This window comes from Andrena cerasifolii, chromosome 8, assembly GCF_050908995.1.
Source record: "Andrena cerasifolii isolate SP2316 chromosome 8, iyAndCera1_principal, whole genome shotgun sequence".
Classification (NCBI taxonomy): Eukaryota; Metazoa; Arthropoda; class Insecta; order Hymenoptera; family Andrenidae; genus Andrena; species Andrena cerasifolii.
Genome location: NC_135125.1, coordinates 5,987,857 through 6,004,713, shown reverse-complemented (window position 1 = coordinate 6,004,713; position 16,857 = coordinate 5,987,857). Strand labels below are relative to the sequence as shown.

General features: G+C 48.7%; 1 protein-coding gene across 5 annotated transcripts in view; it reads left to right on the top strand.

Moving 5' to 3' along the window:
- Positions 1–16,857, top strand: part of LOC143372090 (RNA binding protein fox-1 homolog 2) — a 228,523-nt gene that overhangs the window by 188,587 nt on the left and 23,079 nt on the right. For 3 of the 5 annotated variants that reach the window (XR_013086208.1, XR_013086207.1, XR_013086209.1), the window contains one exon: positions 14,000–14,147. The exons of the other annotated variants lie outside the window; for them this stretch is intronic. The gene's annotated coding sequence lies outside the window, so the exon portion shown is untranslated. The remainder of the gene's footprint in view (positions 1–13,999; positions 14,148–16,857) is intronic. 5 annotated transcript variants of the gene reach the window in all.

Here is a 16,857-nt window from a genome sequence, read left to right as displayed (position 1 = left end):
ACACAGGAAGAGACTGCACGTGAAAAGTGGAGAAGAATATATATGTGAAGGGTATCGAGACGGAGGAAAGACTGCAGGACAAAGGGAATTTGCGACACGAGGTCGAAAGCAGACGGTGTCGTTTCGAGGAAGAGACTTGCGAGTCGAATTGAGCGGTGTGACGTTCCGTGTCGCGAATCCTTTCAGTTTCTCGATGCTAACCTTCTATAAAATTCGCCGGATAATCGATGGCATTCCTTATGCTTCGCGAGATTAGATGAAAACGGTTGTTTCAGGCAGGGCTCGGCCTTTGCGAGGGAATGATTGAGACCTTGACACGGGGAGCTGTTGAAAAATATTCAACCTAGATTTGAGATGTCGCAATTCTGAGAATAGTTAGAATACTTTCCGATTTCGTTCCATGTCCAGTGTCGATGTCTCAAGGAACAACGCACGTTCGCGTGCAACAGGGTATTGTCACTGTTCTTTAGAATTAGAAGAATCCTCGGCGATCCAGTGTGTTTTTGTTCGGGCAATAAAGAGAAGACTTTTCTACTTTATCAGAACACGACGAATTCATCAATGCCTATCTCGCGGTTCGGCTACGTGGCATGCATCGTTAATAATCCAGACTACTCTGCCTCATCTGTCTGACCAATTCGACCGATCTCCCCTTTCGTTTTTCTTTCCGTTTCTTTCTTTATCGAATCGCAAGCGACACTTGCCTCGGGCCAATGGCGAATGAAAGATTGAAGAACCAACAGAGACAGTGTTGTTTCTCGTTCCCTATCAATATTTCTTCTCAACACACACGTCGCTGCTGGGTCCTTTCGTTCTCTTCTCTCGAACTCCTCCCTACTTCTCGCTGAGACAATCTCGACTTTTCGTTCCTTCGCTCCACGATTCTCCACGTTTGTTTCTTTCTCTCCCCAGTCGGAGCGCCCGCGAGTGGTCTCGCGCGGGATGAAGAGACGAGGGCAAGCTCGCAGCAACGCTTAATCGCAGCGCGCGGAGCTCGGATGATTCCGTCACGCTTTTTGCACGCAGATCGACAGGCGCGAGGCATCTCGCGTTCCGAAAACCGTGCCCGAGAGAGTAATTCCCTTCAGCGACGGGAGGCCCCGCTAGGTCGCGGGACGAAAAACGATCCAACGGCGAAGTCACGCGATCGTCGTCGGGGAAGGGAGCCACAGCTCCCACGATCGAACAAGTTCTTCGAAGGAGAGAGTGCATGCAGTAGGCTTTTTTTGGTCTTGATTAGTGGCGTTTAGCTTTCAGTGAATAACAGTGACAATAAGAGGCCCGGAAACGATTGTAACCCGGTAGACGCGGCCGCTTGACGTCGAGCAATGGACAATTCGCTGGCGCGATCGAAAGCGCAGAGTTTCACATCTCTGGAGCATTCTGCGGGGCGCGAAAGCTGGAGAAATTTTCGTGGGCTCCGTCGCGCTTTCCCTGTGCTTCGCAGGCAGTCGATGTTGAACGAAAGCGCGACAGACTTTCTAAATAATTAGATTAACGTTCCGAGTGACCGGGATTGTCTTTACGCCGTTGCTCGACGGCAAAGGGCCCCCTTAAAGCTTGATTGACACGCTCGATAACGTATTTAGAAGACTTGTCACCGTTTGCATGCCACGTGTACTACCTTCTTCACGCGTAATGTGTTTTTTAAAGGCCGTTGCAAAAACCGTGTACTCTACCGTTGTTCTCACCGTTTTCTCTGTGTCGTTCTCCTGCTCTCTGTCGGCTCTTGTCATACACACCGCTGCTGTATAACAGGATCGTTGTAACCCTTCACGATACGTTGCTAGTCGATAGACGTGCCCACGAGGAGCTCCGCGAGACGAGGATGCGGCGAGGTGTCTCGTTCTCCGTCGACAGTTCCGTGGCTGGCACAAGCCTCCCCCGGATATCCCGGTGAATTTTCAGTGGTAGAGACGTAGTTTTCGAGCAGCCTAACACGGGAGCAGCCTGGCCTAAGCTCTCGGTAGAATCGCATCGGAACAGTTGGACCGACACGTCCGTGCGGAACTCTCCAGTACCATTCTCAATCGTGCCCGCAGCTTCTGGATGCCTCTGCGAGATTCTAAATCGGTGGAATTGAATACGGTTCTCATTGGCATTGCCTCGCGGAATTCCCTTAACGATGTCTGCGAACCAGCTGCCGCAAGAAAGTAGAGCGGCGAGAGGTCGTCGGTGTGTCGATGTCTCGGCCTTGCACGAAACTGTCGGCGAACGAGATACCTCGCCGCCCGGCATCATCCGCCAGAAAAGGTCAAGAACGCCGGATGTGCGCGTGGAACGGGCCCGAATCGGGGGAATCTCGCGGAAGACAAGGACGAGGGAAGAGGAGGATCATTATCAACCGGCAAGAATGTCCAAAGAGAAGCACGCGACCGGATGCACTCGGAAGAACAGCCGACTTTGCGCCTCCTCTGTTACGGGAAGAGCGAGAAAGTGAAGGTACGGCTCTCTAGAACCAAACGAACAAAAAAAAAAAAAAAAAACAAAACAGACAGACAAAAAATATAAATAAAAAAAAGTACGAACAAAAGAGGTCGTGGCATGAAAAGGCGAGGAATCGAGGCGGATATAGAAACCCCCCGACGTTAATGGCACACGAATTAGAAAACCCCCCCACAAAGTAAGATAAAATAAACAGAAAGACGTGATACACCGTAGAGCGCGTAGAACGAGGGACCGGATGTGCGAGGAGACTAGGAGATACCGCGAGGATGATGATGGCCCGTTTGAGACGATCGACGACCAAGATCCTCTTTTTCTCCGGCGGCTTGGGCCTCGCCCTTCGACCGATGGAAATACCGGAACGGGGACCGAAGGGGACGCTGACGAATGAAATGAAAGGAGAAAAGGATGGAGAAAGGTCGGGGGATTGTTTTAGTGTCGAATGCCAAAAAAAAAAAAAAAACGAATCTCGCCTGTGCTAGCTTTTAGTATCTAGGGTTTCCTCTGTCCGGTGGTAAAAGCATGAGGTATTCTTCGTACGTAATAATTCCGTATGATTTGATTAATTTTTAGCGTAACGATTACTACCATTAACTCTCACCGCTCTCTGTGCCTTTTTCAAGTATCCCCCTTCGTCACCAATTTTTCTTTTCTCTTTTTTTTTTTTAATTACTTTCTCACCCCCTTATCCCTGAACGATCCAGTCACGGCTGTCTCTCATCCCTGACCCTCGATTAATCGATTAATCCGGCCGGATGTCGCGACGCACACACTTGCTCGCAACTACACACAAGAACACACACACACACACACATATATACACGAGTCTCTAAAGCACTGTCTATCTGGTTTGTCTCACACGTATCATCCTTCTTGTTCGATTAATTAACTGGCTGCTAGCAAATCTCCAAGTTAATCTTGAGACACTTGACTGGCGACAGTGCTGGGCACTTGAGGCCGATTTGTTTATTGTTTATTCGCGCTGATTACTTCGGCGGTAAAATGATTGTATACTCCGGATGAATCCTGCCATTGGATCCTTTACATACGAGTCACTCGCAGATTTACGTGCGTTATAAGAGGAACATTAGAGATGCTAATTTCACAATGAAAATACAGTTGCCAGAGTTAAAGTGAGGATAACTGCGCTGTCGTGTTTCTACCGCGATTTTAATAGCGGCACGTTTTATTAGCTTCCAGTTTGATACGCGCGACGTAAGCGCAGCGAAACGATTCCCAAGTAGTACGAGTCAATAATTGGAACGACCACGCGCCAGTGGCTCCAGCGCACAGGCCTGGCGTATCGATCGAACGCTGAATCGAGTCACCAGTTCCGGAAAGATCAGTGTCTAAATTGTAAGAAATTATTTCCGCTCGATACCGAAAGAATTTCACCCAGCACTGTCCGCCAGTTGTCGTCGAATCGAGACGGAGCAACTCGTCGATTCGTTTAACCGATTGCCCCACGATTAATACCGACCACTGTGGTTAAACAATAGTTGTATTAACGATCACCCACCGACGGTGCTCGTTATTGGCACCCACACACGTATCATTAATCGATCCTCGATAATCCCCTGTCACGCGTTCCTGGCACCTCTTCTCCTTCTTTTTTTTTTCTCCTCCCTCGCCACCCCTCGACCTTCTTCCCCTCTAGCCGCCCCCCACCCTATACTTTGATCCTGGTACCCTCGTTCATCATTCCCTTTAATACCTCATACGTATATATACATATATATATACATACATATATACATACAATGTATAGATATTTTTTCGAATTGTTACTATTACATATTATATATATATAATAATCACGGTAATGCGCCACATATTCACTGGTTGATGACTGTCTCGTTGACAAAGGCCCGTACCTTGCCTGTGGTTGTGCTTGGTTGTGGTTGGAAAGCGGTTTTGGGAGAGAATTTTTTACTTGCTTCTTTTTTTAATAATTATTACCTTTTTTAATTTGCACGTCTCATGTCGTGGCCTTGGCTTGCCTTCATATGAGATTCACCTGTGAATACATATATATATATTATATATATATTACATACATACATATAATCTATATTGAATATGTAACGATGCACGTATCTATCCGTGCACGATCGATCTTGGCGTAACGGGGGACGAAAAGTACTCGATGGAAGGAACGCGCGTCCTTTATTCCATTTTAACGGGGAGCAGAGAATCAGCCGCGAGCCGGCCGCGAGATCGATCACGATGACGGATACATGCTGCACATACTATTATTATATTATAATTTCACGTGTTATGGTACGTCCGTCCTGGCAGTCGTACAGATTACTATATATTTACATTTTTGCACCTACGTACACGTACGAGAGCTGAAGTAGTGTGGATTGCCGGAAACGATCTTACGTTTCCTAGTGTATCTTACACGTACGTTTCCTCTTTTCATTTCTCTTTTTTCTTTCCTACTCGCTGTCTCTCTTCTCTCCCCCTCTCTTTGATTCTCGTTCCCTCGGTTCGGTCACTCCTCATTTTCGCCGCGGCCCGTTCCCTTCCTCGGCCCTCCGGGTCCCTCTTTCGCCTCGCAGCCTCTCTCGTACAGTTCTCTACGTTAATGGAGGAGAGAGAGAGAGAGAGAGAAAGGGGGACGGGGTGGATGGAGGAAAGGGAAGAAAGGGCGAGCCGGTGATACGCGAGTTTCTGCCGGCTAATTGCTCGCGTTTTCAAAAGCATTCGCGCGAGAGAAAGCGTAATGAGGGAAGAAAGAAGCCCGCCTTCGACCAGAGAACGCTTCCTTTCATTCTGTTTTCTTGTTTCCTCCTTTCCGATTCGAACACGTAACGTTGTCGTTTTAATTAGCGTCTCCCGTTGCCTTCACTTCCGAGCCTATTCTAATTTCTTCTCCCCTTCTTTCTCGTTTGTTCGTTCGTTCGTTCGTTCTTCTTCTTCTTCTTCTTTTTTTTTTTGGAACTGTTGTCATTGATTAATGTTATTGGAACGTGGCACGGTGTGTTAGTTGGCGAGAGACATGAGAATCAGTTTTTTGGCCGGGCGAAGGTTGCTGCATGCTCGACAAGTGCCGCCCTTTGATTTAGTGGTAACTAATTAATTCTCGTATCGCCTCGTTCGGCCGCCGATCGCGTCGGTCACGTCGCTCGCTATCGATTTTCCAGTCGAGGAACATAGAAACGCCAATGAAGTTTTCTCCCGGCGCAACAAGCGAGGGGTCAAATTTTTTCAGAATACTACGCAGCAGCATCGATTCTCCGAAATACCGCGGACGGGCAAGGCGATTCTTTCGGAATACCACTCACAGGGAGTTCGAAGTTTACGGTTTATCCCGAGGAACTCCCCGGGACTGGAAAGTCCCTTCCATCCCGATTAAAATTCACTGCAAAACCCGGCCACGCGCGAATCCATACGCGATGACTTCTGTATCGAGACTGACAATGACGGCCACTGTTTTTTGGAACACCTTTCGAACCCTCCTAAGTATCATTCCGAGTCGCCTGCCCGCTGGAGAGCAATGTTTCGGTGAAATTGATCGCCGATTGACGCGCGACGTCCGTAGTATTTTGAAAAAAGAATAAAAAAGCACACCCGACCCCTCGCGTCGGCGTCGAAACTAACCCAGACCCGTTGCACGGTAAATATTTGAAAATCGAGAAACCCGCGAGCCTCGTCGCCGTCCACGTCGCCGTTTCAAACAGACACGAGTACATCCATACGTATACATAATAACGTTCACCTTTCTTACTGTTTGTTTAGCCTGGCATTCACTAATTAGTCTCAGTGCGTAGCCTTAATTAGTTACCGCTGAGCGTGCAAGCACCGCCAGCAATTAGTAGTCACCCCTCGAAAGGGTGCGCTTTTTCTTTTTTACTTGAAAGCTCGACTGATAATCCTTTCCTCCTTGGAGCGAGCAGAGAGGGAAAGAAACAGGCAATACGCTGCTGCTTCTCCCTCGTCTGTCGCTCCCCGGCTCTCTTTTTGAACCGAGGAACGCCCCCGCTGCTTTCAGCGCGTAACTGAATGATGTGAAAAAGAGGGAGCGCAGCAAAATCGTCGTCGGTCGGGCGTCGTTGTTCCTCGACCACTTTTCACGGGTTTGTTACGTTAAATGGCCGCCACGAGCCCGAGTAAACATGTCGGAAGAACGCTCCTCCGGACAGTGTCTCGCGCGGGGATGGGGACGAACGAATTGTCAGCCGCGACGGTGGTTCTCGGCGGTTGCTCCAGGAAAAGTAGATTCGTGATTAAAAGGATAGGCACAAAGTGAAAGGGGGTGGCTAGGTTCGTACTAATGGAGCCGTTTCTGTCGCCTCTGAGTTACAGGGGACTCGTGACGCGTTGAAACCGGGAAAAGGGGTTGGGAGGAGCGTTAATTCGTGGCAGGGAGGAACAGGTCTTCTTTCGGAATTAAAATAATAATCCTAAACGGAGAAGCTTAGGGATGCGAAATTTATCGCCGTAGTTAGACACTTGGGAGCCACCGAAGTTCCAAATTTTACACGAAAATTTACACCCCGCGAGACTTGCAAACTCGCGTAAATTACGAATCGATGCCTGTCGAGGGGACCTGCTAACCCAACGTGGGAGCTCGGATTGGGAAAGCTTCTCCGAATGTCTGCAGCTCGGAGCAGAGCAGCTGAGGATAGATGAAAGCACTGGAACTACAAACGGACGTAGTCATTATTTATATACCGCGTGGACCGCGCGAAATAATCGAGCAGGAGCAAAGTGAAACCCACTGTAGGCGAGTAAACCGACGTGACTGGACTGGAAAAACAGAAAACACAGCGCAGCTCGCCGTGCTTTGTACACCGTACACATACACCGCGCAGAACACAGCGTGTTTCGCCGGAATCGATATCGTGTACACGAGAAACGAATGTTCTACCCCGTGTATCGGCTCTGTAGCAGCGTGTTTTACTGCAATCAACGATCGTTCATTAGGTAGCGTTTCTTTCGGCAGAGATGCGGGGATGGTAAATGGAAGAAGGAACAGTAGAACGGCTCACCAAGTTTTCTGCTAATCTCTGCATCTACCTTTTTGCGTAATTACTTAACTCACACTGTATGGAGTACCACAGTACCTTTCTTGTTTTTGAATGGCTTTCGTACCATGGAACCATGTGATACACACACACACACATATATATATTATTATTATTGTTATTGTTATTTATGGAACGAATCGTCTCTTAGTGCATGGACTATGATCGATTTGAACAGCTGTCGCGAAGTCAGAGCCGCAAACAGGCTGCCCAATTTCTGTCCTGTCTGTGTAGCGAGATTATTGTACTCGTTAATTGTGAAGAATGCGTTTGTTGCTGCTTCAGGAGCAAGTTGTTCGTTCACGAAAGCCACGATCCCGCTGTTTTCCCCGAAGCTCCGACGTTCCCGGAGATTACAGCCGACGGGAACAGGCGAAATCACGCGAAGGGTTCTGTGTTTCCAAAGTCTTTCCCTCGTTAACAACTACCTTTACCCCCCGAAGCTCGACTGCCAATCTGAGCATGGTCGATCACTGCGTCGGACTGCTTAATAATTTCCCAGGAGATTTTCCTTTCAACTGTCTACAGCTTCCTCCACGCGTTACGTTAAACTGTTATACTAGCCGGGATTTTTGATTCAGGATAGCCCGAGACTCGCCTTTTAATTAACATCCATTCTGCCTTCTGAAAAGTTCGGTAACTCTATTAGCATGAGCCCGGGGATCTTAGCAAGTTCGCCTGGTGTGGCTGGAACGCGGTCGAGAATGACTGACAATGATCAGAAGTTCAGTTTCCGACGTTAATTAACGCTGGACCTGGGCTCCGTTAATCTTCCTTGTAGGATTAAGAATCGTCAAATGATCGGGAGCGATGACAAGGAATTACTAAAGAATTAAGTAGTTGGAAGCTCGGTTTTCTCGGTATCAGACTAAAGAACCTGTTATAGTAACAATCTATAACAGAAGTAGTTCAATTCAATGAGTATTCTGTCAAAGTATTAACAGTTTTTTAACAAGAGAAATTAACCCTTCAGCCTTTTCCTTCTCAAACTACCTCCCACGATCTGCTCCACTAAGCGTCCTCCTCGGAAAAGGAACGAAGTGATCTCAGAGAACCTTTCGCGTGGATTCCTTTAAACGAACATCGACAGAGCCCGAGCAGAATGTCGGAGAATCTAATCCCAGGCTAGAAAATTTAATAGTTGGTTCAGGGTCGTTCCCCCCCCCGTCCCGCACGTCCAGCGTTCAATTCTGGTCGATGAGGGTCCGCCACCTTCCACAGAGGGTGGCGCACCGGCCCTCTTAGAGCGGCCAAAATTGCTGGACTGTCCGACGATTACCATTAGCCCCGAGAACGTTGATGTTGCTCGCGTAATTGCCAAGAGGAAGTACGTAAATCCACCTACACACATACAGACACACACACACACACGCCACACACATACGTAATCGCTGTTGCTTTACTCGTGGGTCATGCGACTGTGGTTCTAGTGCATTTGACTTTGGAGCCCGCCAGGGCTGTGTTTCACCGTCTGTCGATGTATACGCTCTGTTTTATCTTCACATCTCTCACCACCCTCTCTCCGCCTGTCTGCCACCCCGCCCAGCCCCGCTGTCCTATCTCTCACCCACGGGGATTCATCCCTTTTCCGCGAGTCGACTCGTCGTCGTTGTCGCGATCCTTTCCAGCCACCTGAAAAGGAGTCGCCGCGAATGGGATCGAGATATCTCCCGCCCCCTGGAGAAGGAATCCTGATCGCGCAGCGAACACCAGCGATCACGTATTGCGAACGGGGTGGGTCGCCCTTTCAAAAGAGATTCCGCGGCGCGCGAGTCTCTCGGAAGGTTCGTTGACGTGTTCCACGAGGGATGGGCACCGAAAACGCGAGGAGAGAAATTGTTTCTAAGCGCGTCTGGTGGCTCCCGATGGAGATTGCTTGGAATTCAAGGCGCTCCATCCCTCGCAGGGAGTTACGGCGAGGGGAGGGGGTCACGAACGGCGAGGAGGGCTGACTCGGGATAGGAATAATGTTTTCCGATGTGTCTGGGGGATTTCGAAGCAAATTGGTTTAAGTTTAAGGTGCTCCGTCCCTTTTGCGGGGATGTTCGAAAGGGAAGCTGCGTAGGGCTGTGGAGAGTCGGTGGCAACGAGGGCGCAATGCATACGGCGGCAAAGATGGAGGAGCTCGGAACGAGGAATAGAGGAATGAGTTTGGAAAAACAGAGGCTACGGAAGGGTGGCCTGGAAGGGAGAGGAACAGAGGTTTCGATAGTGGAAGGGAGATGGATCGAGTGCCGCGGGAGGTGATGGAAGATATTAGAGCAGAAAACGGAGGGAAACCAATGGAGAAGAGTGACTGCACGAGGAGAAAGGAAAAGTAATCAAGAGATGGAAGGGTGCAGACAGATGTCGCGGAGAGCTACAGAGAGCATGCGAATAAAAGGAATCCGATGGAACGAATACTCCGTAAAACAAACAAACATTAGGGAAGCACCGAGGTGTAGAGTATTTAAAACAAATGGAACCTCAATTACGAAAGCCAACAAACCGAAAGGAAATCGAGAGTAACTTAAAGACAGGCTTGAATTCGCCACAGAGGGAGAGCAGCTTCGGGAACAAAAGCCAGGCTCTCCCGAAAAGGAAAACTCCGCGAGCAAACCGGGAGAGCCTGCAAAAAGAGAGTGAAATCCGACCCAGCGAAGGAGGGAAAAGAAGAAGGAAGAGAGGAAACCACAAGTGATCAACCGACAGAAAAGGAGAACTCCAAGATGCGGGGCGAGGCGCGAACCCTTCCTCGAGTGCCACGAGAAAGATAGAGATGGAAGCGAAAGGGAGGCTTGGATAGAGAAGGCAGGGTGCTAGAATTCGAAAGAAAGTGCACGGGAGGGAGAAAGAGCGAGGAGGAGGGTGATGGAGACGTGGATCCAGGGGTGGATGCTGGCAGCAGCGTTTATTGATCGCTCGCAGCAACCCTGCCAGCGCAGAGCCACCCCCTCTGCACCCTCCGCGACCCCGTAGGATGGAGCCTCTCACCCTCCGTTTCCACCCTGCTTCTGCAGCCACCGCGCGAAAGCTTCAAAGCTGCGCGAACCGTCGAATAGAAATTCAATCGTATTAATTACTCGCAGCGTCCTGGACCGACGAGATGATGACTCTCGACGTACGCGAACCGATGCGCCAGACGCCATTGATCCCGGGGCATCATGGCGGAACCGTTGCTTTTTCATCAATTCAAGGTTACGCGAGCCCCGCTCTCACCCTATGCAACCACCCCTGGCGCTCTGGCTGCGGTCGGATAATTTTAGTTCGGCTAAATGAGACTTTCCAATGGATTCCCATTGTTCCGGGATGCTTAAAGAACAGCCAGTACGAGATGTTGCGTCTCTTGTTAACGAAAAAGATTCGTCGGTTCCCACACCGATGGAAGATTTCATTTACCGCTAATGGGTGAATGAAATGGGAGGGCAGCGAATTTTCCTTTAAATAAATAATCTTGCAACGGGGGAACCAGCTTCACGTGGTAATCGCTGAATGCGTGAAGAATTTATCGCGACACAGTTCGATTTTGTCCATTATGCAGAGGCCGTCGGTTTCGGTTTAAAAGCTGAATTTCCCGCGAACAATTTTCCTTCGGTAATTCGATGGCGGCCACAAAGGGAACTGCAACGGAATCCGTATGCCGCTCTCCCCGTCGTTAATCGCCCCGGCCCTGGCTCCAAATAAATCTAATAACAAATTCAACGCGCCAGCTATTTGCATAATTAATTATGAGTCGAATCGAGCCTGTTAATCATTCAGCGTAATCGGGGATGACTGTCGACGCGCGCGAGGCAGGGGTAAAAATTTCATTGATTCCCTTGTGGGGGAGAGGGCGTTCCAAGTTTATCTGTTTCACCGTTCGGGGGAGGTGATCGCGTTTTTGGCTCATCGGCAAGCCACAGATATTTGCGGGATAGTTATTTTTGGAGGGAAGCTGCCACCCGATGTTCGGCGGAGCAAGAAACATCCGGATGATGATTTTAGACTCGACGAAAGAAGTATTTATTCTACAACAGAGAATGATGATGGTGATTTATGGTTGCTACGATACAATTTAACATATCTCAAGATTCACATTCAATGTATCAATTATAATGATAGAAAGTAAGGGGTGAATCAGCCCCTGAGTGTTTTAACACTTCGAATGCAGATGCATCGCGATGAGAGGGAAGAATCGTGCGCCGCAGGACACCAGCGTCACGCCTCTTCACCCTCCTATACGAGACCACCCTTAAATTCATTGACTCCCCCGCCGAATGAGCGACTCAATTATATTAATGACTCGCAACAATATACCCTCTGGCGGCACTCGAGGTGTGGCTGCAGGAAAACCACTCGAGTGGATGGTTTTATCCCTTCTGAATTTATGAGGAATATGGGGGAGTTCTGGGGGAGAAAGAAATGTTGGGGGCTCTAGCATACGAATAAACGCCCCACGCAAGCCCTACGGACTACATTCGAGAAACTTGTTGGAACATTTTGGGCGGAACGACGCCAAACTTTGCTCGACGATTATTCACCATTACTAATTGGTAATTAAAAGAGGGACGAGAGTGTAACGATTGTTCCCCCCCCCCCCACCCTCGCAATAAAAAAGTGATACGAACGGCAGGGTGCACAGGCTACTCTTGGTACAATAAATCGATAAATAAATACGGCCGTAATTAGCAGTTTGGCTCGCGTACGAGGGTGAATGCGCATTGTTTCGCGAATAAATCAACGCCAGCAAGACTCGAGTCAATTAATAATGCATCTGTTCGCCGACACGGGCGATCGCTGCGCAAGCATGGAATTTTAATGAGTAAAAGGAAGCTGCGGCGGCTGCGAACGTTGCGTTCACATAGAAATCCATTGGGGGTTGCTACCAGAAAAGCACGGTAAAGAGTCCCCCTCGAAACTGTCGAGGGTACCTCGGGAAAAAATCGAGCGCTCGATACATAATTGCAAATTGACCCAAAAACCCGGCGGGAATGGAGGCTCGTGACGTAGTTGCAATTCGATTAATTTGGTCTGTCGAGTGTACCTATCTATCGGAGCTGATAGAATCAACGTAAATATGCCCACGGTCCACGGCGTAAAAGAGACGTTCTCGCGAGAAGCAAAATGATCGGATCGGTCGCGTGAAGATTGAATATAAATCCTTGCTGGTGATTCCTAATCGATATCTCCGTCCTCGTACTTATTTCAGCAATGCAACGACCGCGAACGTCTCGCTGTGAAATATAGGGAATTATGAAGTATGAAACAGAACTTGTTAACGAAATTTCGGGGCGAGACTCTTGAATCGCGCTCCCTTGGACAGCTTCGTGGTTTCCCCTCGAAGATTTTCGCGACGTGGCGTTCGCCGGAAATTAATTGGGGAATGGGCGATGGAAAGCGATGGAAATCGCGACAACGACCGACGACGAAATTAGTAATTAAACAGGGGTACCCGAAATTTGATAAATCCGTATCGAAATGTCGTCCCTAACGAACCGTAAGGGCCGAATGTAGGGCGCAGACGGCCCCAGGCATACGCGAGGGCTTTGCATGAAATTTGAATACGCGATTTCGCGGCGGTGTGCTAATCCGTTTCGATATTCGGTTACGTTGTCTCTCGTGTTACTTCCAGTTCTGTAATTCGCGTATATGAATCGCAGAATCGGTGTCTGGTTGCTGGTGTTCCCTTTGAAAGGCCGCGATGACGATCCTCGGCGTTGATTGTGCAATTTTCGTGGTGAAACTAGCCGATCAATGTTCGGCATTTGATGATGACACTTCGCGATTCGGTAGGGGCTATCCCAATGAATTCCAGAATTCATTTATGGGTAACATTGGAAGGAAAGATATAAGAATTATAAAGGTCTGAACGCTAGTCTCGAAGACTATTAGTGAATCTAGGTAGTTGTAAATGTTCAGTGAGAGGAAAGGTAAAGTTGAGTGGCTCGATTGAATCGAAGCTAAGATAATCCTTGGTAATTTAATTCTGCAGAGTATAATCGGGAAAGTATACGAAGACAGAAAGCCTGAACTTAATTTTACACATTCTGGAAGCACTTTCCATTTAGAAGAAGAGCTCGCTAACTGACACCAAGAATGCCAAAGTGAAAACGATTCCAATACCAGTAAATCCATTAGTGACCGTGATTTTTTGTCCCCGACTCGGTAGCAGTTAAAAAAGAGGCGCAGCGATACCAATCAATTGCCTCGGTATTGCTAATTGTCAAATGGCAAGAATTCACGAGTCACCGAACCAGGTTCCTAAGCGACGAACTGCCATTTTCAACCCCTAATCAGTACCGTGGAGGCTAGTAATATTCCAAATTGCCCACGCGGCCTCACTGGACCTTTGTGGACAGATTTCGGAGTGCTAGTAACGCAAGGTCCAGACTGACCTCGGTAAAATCACGCTAAAATTGGAGCCAATAATCCAAGGGTCGCCGAAGCTTGCGAATTTAAGGAAAATAATGATCCACGGTGGCTGAAGAGGGGTTGTGCGGACGTGACGTAAACGATTATCCTGCTAAACGATGCAACCAACTAACAGTTTCTGACAAAAACAGGATACAGGTTGCCGGCCATGCCGTGGAGCTGGCTGGGGGCGGCGGCGCCATCGGCAGCTGCAGCTGCAGCGGTCGCCGCGGCCGCGGTGACCCCATCCCCTGCAGCTGCACCGCTCGTCCTTGCACCCAGGGCGGCGGCGAGACGAAGGTACAGAGACTTCTAATAATCCAAGCCAGAAGTGACGCGAGATTGAACGAAACCACCAGCACGACACCCACCCCCCCGATCACCTTCTACAACCCTTTCTTCCACGTTGCACAGATACCTTCCAACCCCTCCATTTCACGGATACGCGCGTTTCGAGGGAAATATCTCTCAAGTCCATTCTGTGATCGATCTCGGATAAAAGAACTTTCGCCGGGTAATTTTCCTCAAGAGGGGAATCAGTTGACGAAGACTTCAGATTGTACGAGGTGGACCACGGGTCATGGATCGCTCGAGATATCATCTTGTAGCGATTTCTTTTAAAAGTGAATTTCGCGCGATTGCTTGGACTAATCGAAGGTTAATCGGAGTAAGAACATTTGCTAATATCTATCTGGTCGAAAGTAAATTAGTCCATAGAATTCACTTCTTCAAGGAATGCCGCCTCGAGATATTTTACGTGACCGCAGCACGTGGACCACCCCCTAGAATCAACAGCAACGGAGCTATCCAATCGTCAGATTCCTCCTTCACGAGCCTAACTTAGCTTAGGGGTTTCCACTTTTCCTCTGCACGCGCAAAAATCGACGTCTCCGACTGAAAGCGAGAGATTGCCTCTCCCGAGGGCCCAAAGTGGATCCTATTTCCCCTGCAACGGAACGCAGCTTTTGTACTCTGGGCTCGACTCGGCGGGACTCCTCCCGACTGTCTAGTAGACGATTCTCTGGACGAGGCCATTGTTAAAGTGTTCTCCACCGCGGATTAGTTAGCATTACCCACTTAATTACCGATCATCGGCCGATCACCAGGCGCGTAATCGCCGACGTGAGAAATTGCCCCTCGTTATTCGAACGGATTAATTGAAAAGATACGCGTTTTAATTGCGCAGCAACTCGTCGGACACCGAGGTCCCAGCTAGGATTCTCAGATAATCGAAGCATCTTCTACTTCCACGGTCTTTGAACCACACGGTGATGGTTCGGTTCGGAGCTTCAAAAATTTCTGCAAGAATATACGTGGCTCGTGAAAAATTAAGAGGCAATCTCTTGACGAACGTATCCCCAACCATTCCAACGCTTCTTCTACTTCCTGCTCGAAGTTTCTTCGAGCTTTACTACCCTAGTTTCCCCGTCCACCCTTCCCGACACGATTGTTAAGTTTTATTCGCGGTTCGTTGTTACGTTGTGGACGATGATAACAGCATCGAAGGGATCGCCGGGTTTGCACGACCGGAACAGAGTACAGACACCGGAATCCGCTAGCAGACGGTACAACATTGTTGCTAGCTCTCGTCGAGCACCGTTTCTTTTTGCTGTACACTGTACGTCTTTCACTGATCACCCCTTCAAACCACCATCCCCCAACCTTCTTTTCTCACTCTCTCCCACTCTCTCTCTCTCTCTCTCTGAGACACGCATTATCGATGCTCCTTTCACGTAATTAGCTAACCCTAGACGCCATTTAGGGCGGCGTTCGCGCGACCGATTATCGATCTGTGGTCGAAGGCAAGCTCCTTCGTTCTTACGACACGCTCGAGCTCCGAATTTTTCCATTTTCTCTGATTCAGACGAAACAATTCGAGTAAATGTTTGACAACGCGAAAATTATAATTCTCTTTAATAGCCGCGGGAAAATTCATCGTGGTTAATTATGTTTAGTTCAAATTTCCTCCAGTGACCGATTGCTTACGCGAGTGATTAATTATCGTTAATCGGGGAGGCGATAGATGGATCGACCACTATTGAATCTGTAAATTAGACGTATAATTGGAAAAGGAGAGAGCGTTCTTTTAAAAGATAGCTACTTAGACCTCGACCACAGATCGAATGGCTACGCTCGATCACGTTGTTTGATGATTTCTACACCACCCCTCGAGATCCTGTCTTTTGGAATGCGCCTGCTGTAAATGCATCACTGCTCTAGTCTTGCTCTTGATGCACCCAATTATTTCCACAGCCGGACGTGAGTGACCGGCTCGATAACCGTCCGACCACGACGATCGTTAAGTCTCGCTCGAGATTGCAGCTAACATTACTTCGTGCGACACTTGCACGGTAGTTAATCATCCCCCGTTGTTGTTGTTGTTGTTGACTGTTGACTGTTGATTGTTGTTGTTACTGTTGCTCGTTGTGCCCAGTTTTCTAGCCTAACCAGCAATGCTAGTTTGCCTTCCCTTCGTGACCAATCGCTGCGTCTGTTTCCTCAAGAGATTCGCGATATAAACCGTAATAATTCTCGGTGTATAGAAGCACTTTTATAGAGAGATACGAAGTTACTGTAGAGGTTGAAGATGAAACTAGCAGAAGCGCGCCGAGTCTGCTTGGTCGCCACTGAAAACGAATTGAAAAGGTAACTTTATTAAACAAGTCAGCGTTCGTTCGACGTAGCTTATGTACAGTAACCGGTGGCGCTGCAATTCAGAGGTAGAGCCACGCGCCAGAGACGATCGAACGGAGGAGCGCGAGTCGCGAGCGGGCTGTTTAATCTCTCGGAGACAGACGTAGAGCGTGGAACGCAGAAACGCAAAATAGAACCAGCGACGTTAAATTGCTGAGCCAAACGAGGCGGCGGCGCAGACAAAAGGTAGGCAGAAAACCATCAGCTTTTTTATTGCTCCGCTCGTCGGGATCAAAGGATGGGAATCGGTCGATCGATCGAGGCTCCGATCGCTCGGGCGCGTGGACCCGCTTCCGGGACCCGAAAGAGGCGTCTT